Source organism: Palaemon carinicauda, chromosome 9 (genome assembly GCF_036898095.1).
Source record: "Palaemon carinicauda isolate YSFRI2023 chromosome 9, ASM3689809v2, whole genome shotgun sequence".
NCBI classification, from domain to species: Eukaryota; Metazoa; Arthropoda; class Malacostraca; order Decapoda; family Palaemonidae; genus Palaemon; species Palaemon carinicauda.
Window position 1 is genome coordinate 116,375,695 of NC_090733.1, and position 5,000 is coordinate 116,380,694.

Sequence of the window (5,000 nt, forward strand, 5' to 3'; positions counted from 1 at the left end):
GAAAGATTTAAATATCTTCAACTATAAAAAGTGTGTATCGAAAAATGAAAATATTTACTATTGATGATCATCGGTGTATCACAAAGAAGTAAACATAAAAAAAAAAAAAAAAATAGGACTTCATCACTTTTTAAGATTGATTGATTGATTGATTTAAAGCTTTATGGCATCCTGATATCTAAGGTCATTGACGCCGACATCATTTACTATATATATAAAAAAGATAAAAGAATATTCAATTAAAACCATAAAAGTAAAGACGTTATTATGAAAGTTAAATAGTTTTCAGAAGACATTTTTAAGAACAGATTGCATATCCATGGCACATGAACAAAGATTCAGTTTCGATTTCTTTTAAAAATATTTCATGAGAGAGAGAGAGAGAGAGAGAGAGAGAGAGAGAGAGAGAGAGAGCTTTACTTTATATTGTTTTGGATGTCAGTGACAAATGATGAGGTTACAGATATTTGAGAGTGAAAGAACGCGCGTTTGTGTGTGTTCGTGGGGAGACAAAGGATATTTGAGAGAGAGAATTTTCAACTTTATATCATTTTTACGTCAACGACTAATGATGTGACGGCCGTGCCAAATAGATGTCAATTTATCAACTCTTTTGATAAGGTTCCTAACCAGCTCGTGATGTAACAGCACGAGGGGGTGAAGGATTTATTTCAGCAAATATATTTTCCTAAAATGGAATGAAAATTTTGTACATGAACAGAATAAGTAAATTGTTTGTAGAATCATGAAAGGTACAGAATTATGCAAAGTTCTCTTTACAATAGAACTAATTTCATCCGTAATAATTTAATCCAAAATTCATCATTTTACTAATGACCAAACAAAAGTACCCATAACAATAAATAAACTTATAATTACCTCTTCGTATATTTTCTTGCAGTAAATAGGACAGTGACAATGCCCTTAGAGACTGAACAATATATACATCTGATCAGCGCCCAAGTCCCGTCTCCACCCAATCTAAGACCGAGAGTGCCGGGCAATGGCTACTGATGACTCAGCAGGTAGACCTATAAGCTCCCCCAAAACTCCTCATCCTTAGATCACAAGGATGGTGAGATTGCAAACACTTTTAAAACCTATGAGTTTAAGCGGGGACTCGAATCCCAGTCTAGCAGATCACCAGACAGGGATGTTTCCAACAGGATTTTATTTTTCTGCGTTAACGATGTTCATTAAACACATGACCCGTGTCATTACCAAAGACTAATCAAGGGAGGCTGCTCATTTCTCATTAGATCGTGTCAGTATCCCTCCGCCCCCACCCCCTTTCTGTGTACCAAATACCTCATTTCCCTTTTCGCAGACGAGAAACAATGTTGCCAGGTTTTCTAAATGAGAAAAGGCCAATTTCTAATCATTACAGCTTTAAAAGGCAAACCCATTCGTAGAAAAAGGCCAAAATATAGTATTTAAGGCCCACCTTTTTCATATTACTAAAGGCCAACCAATTTCAAAAAGGCTAAATTTAAGGTTTTGTGGCCTGAAAAAAAAGGACAACCTGGCAACCAGACGAGAAATTTCTTTGCTCCTTGATCGCGTAAATTAGAGATTATTGAATCACTATTCTCCCCAGTTTTAATGAGTAATTTTCTTCATATATGGAACCGACCAAGGTTTTTTTATCGATATACCGATTTGATTTATTCGTGTTACAAAGAAAGAAGTTTTAAAGTTATAGTATAGTATAGAATCTCTCTCTCTCTCTCTCTCTCTCTCTCTCTCTCTCTCTCTCTCTATTGAGAAATACAATATATACTTCTCATGTTTTGTTTCCTTTTTAGATTATGTAATCAAAATTTGTTACTAAAATAAACTCCCTCCACTTACTTTCACAGCTATTTTTCTTTATCTGGAGTAAGCGAACTCTATTACCTAATTTTTTTTTCATAGCACTACGTTTATTCATCTTGTGTTAATCTTTACTTTCTGAGCTATTTTCATTTGGAAAATGATAAAAATACCTTCTCGTAAGTTGATAAAAACATTTCTACTTGTTATTACACACAGAGAGAGAGAGAGAGAGAGAGAGAGAGAGAGAGAGAGAGATTTTGAAAAATATCAAGGGTTGTCAAAAGAGTAGACAATTTTTTTTCTAAATAAAGAGCCCCAGAACCTTTGGGTCCGATCTCGACTTGACCTTAGCAAAACTTTCTTCTCTTCTTGCAACCCAACAGGGTTCATAGACGATGTGACTTGATTTCCCATTCATGGAAATGCATGTTTTTTGTGCATAAACGATGAGAAGGGCAAATTAATTACCTAATTGAGCCCCAGTCTGGTAGGAACGTGGAAAAGAAAGCTGAAAGAAACTGGAAGCTGCATGACTCTCTAACAAAATCCACGAGTCCAATTAGGCTATCGGAATGAAGCAAAAATAAATGCATGGATATTCATAAAAAAAAAAAAATATTTCCGCTAAATTTGGTTTCAGCAAGATAAGTCGTCCAATTAAAGGTGTTTTTAGATTCACCTAGTCATACTACAGTATGTTTGCTAACCAATCTTTTATACAAAGCATTTTGTAAGGAGCTTGTAAGGGTCATACCTGACAAATTTAGAATGTTAAAGGGTAAATTCCGATCATAGGCTTCAATGGTTCATTTGGTGAGCAAAACAAATAAATAAAAAAGCGGCCTAAAGCTTGCCTGACACTTGCACGAATTTCTGGCACGCATTGGCACGCATTTGTCGTGACAATGCGTGCCACTTTTGTGGCACACACTGGGAGGTTCCTGCACTGTTCACGACAAGTTCACGCATAGTTCACGACAAGTTCACACAAGTTCACGACACGTTCACGACATGGCACGAATTGGCACGACGAGTTCTCGATAAGTTCACGACAGGTTCACGCATAGTTTTCGCACTTCCCGCATTGGCACGCATCGTTCACGCCAGTTCACGACTTGGCCACGCCATATAAAAATGGGGCTTCTCCAACCCGAGGACATTCTTGGATTGGCTTCGGAAGAGACAACAATGTACTGTCAGAGACACCATTGCAAAGAGGAGGAGATACCTATACCTGGAAGCTGCTCTAGCCTTTGTTGGAGAGCAGCAGCAATTAGTCTCTTTTCATCCTGTTATTTGTCATTACTTTTTTATAAGATAAACATTACGTCATGTTATCGTTTCAATTTGTCAATAATTTAGCGATATCCTACATGATTTTTATTCACCTAAATGATATCAAAAGCATATTCTTGTGCTAATCTTTGATTAATATCCCCTGTATTAATGTGTGGGTTATCTTTATAGATATTTGTAACAATTATACTTCTACTTAGTATATATTTTATTATTTAATTATTATTATAGGTAATTAACTGGTTTGAATAATTTTAAGCTTTATAATTTACTGAAAAAAATATTTTATGGCAGTTATATGCTGATCAGATATTTGGAACCCACTTTACATTATCTTAGAATTTAATTGAAAGATGACTATTCCATTCATTAGTTTTGTTGTATCGTTTGTGAACTAAATTAATATCATTGAAACTGAGGCAGAATATATATATATATATATATATAATATACATATATATATATATATATATACACACATATATATATATATATATATATGCATAAAACCTTGTTGTGCCATCAGTTTGCAACTCAGATCAGTTATGCAAGTAATTGGTCAGAATATTGGGTTTTGTAACAGTAATACCAGTACTGAATATATCAATAAAGCAACGCGCTTAAAAAATCGTAGAGTAAACATTCTCTCTCTCTCTCTCTCTCTCTCTCTCTCTCTCTCTCTCAAGTATTACACCTGCTCATGAAGGGATTAAAGAACTTCTCTCCTCTTTTTTTGTGCTATAAAATCAATTATTATTCTCTCTCTCTCTCTCTCTCTCTCTCTCTCTCTCTCTCAAGTATTACACCTGCTCATGAAGGGATTAAAGAACTTCTCTCCTCTTTTTTTGTGCTATAAAATCAATTATTCTCTCTCTCTCTCTCTCTCTCTCTCTCTCTCTCTCAAGTATTACACCTGCTCATGAAGGGATTAAAGAACTTCTCTCCTCTTTTTTGTGCTATAAAATCAATTATTCTCTCTCTCTCTCTCTCTCTCTCTCTCTCTCTCTGTCCCCGAGGGATAGAAGGATTTTCCTTCGGCACTACATAAACCTTCGGTTTAGTTCTAATGCATGAAATTGTTTCCTGAGCTTCTCTACAAATGAAAAAGGGAACCTTTAGTTTAATTGACAAATCAAATCCACAATGACCACCTCTATCAGACTCAACTGGAAGAAATACGAAGCCTTTATATCAGAACTTTTCCCTTTTCTCGTCTATCCTTTATCACAATTTGGGAGTTCTGTTCTTTTGAAAATATTTTCAAAAATTAAATATCCGTTTGAATTTTGTATATGTGAGTCACAATCGTTGTTGAAATAATGAATAAACAATTAAATAAGGAAAGGGGAGAGGTAAAAGAATATATTGTCATTATACAGATTTTTTTCTTTGATGATTATGAGGAAGTAGGGATAAATCCATTGATTTAATTGCCACGCACTGGCACGCATCGTCCCGCATCGTCCCTCCCTGTTCACGACACGTTCACTCCAGTTCGCGCATCGTTCACGACTAGTTCACGCCAATTTTGTCGTGACAATGCGTGCCACAAATTTTGAACATATCAAAATTCTCGCCACGACTGGCACGCATGCCACACACCATTCACGACACGTTCACTCCAGTTCCCGCATCGTTCACGCCAGTTCATGACAAAATGCGTGCCAATGCGTGCCACAAATTCGTGCAAGTGTAAGGGTACCTTAACTCTGAAGAATTGCATGGACCCATCTCGCAAAAGGTAACCGTTTACAAGAAAGGGAACATGACAGTAAGTAAAGAATTCTATAGCATTGAAAAAGAAACAAGGATAAACTGAAAATTTATGATTCCCGTAATGTAAATGTAAAAACTGATGAAATGACGGACATTACCAGAGGGTGCTAAAA

The 5,000-nt window shown here is 35.8% G+C and overlaps 1 protein-coding gene across 1 annotated transcript in view; it reads right to left on the minus strand.

Annotated features, from left to right (window-relative positions):
- The window catches only part of LOC137647079 (prostaglandin E2 receptor EP4 subtype-like), a 552,101-nt gene that overhangs the window by 91,256 nt on the left and 455,845 nt on the right, over nt 1-5,000 (minus strand). The window lies entirely within an intron of this gene.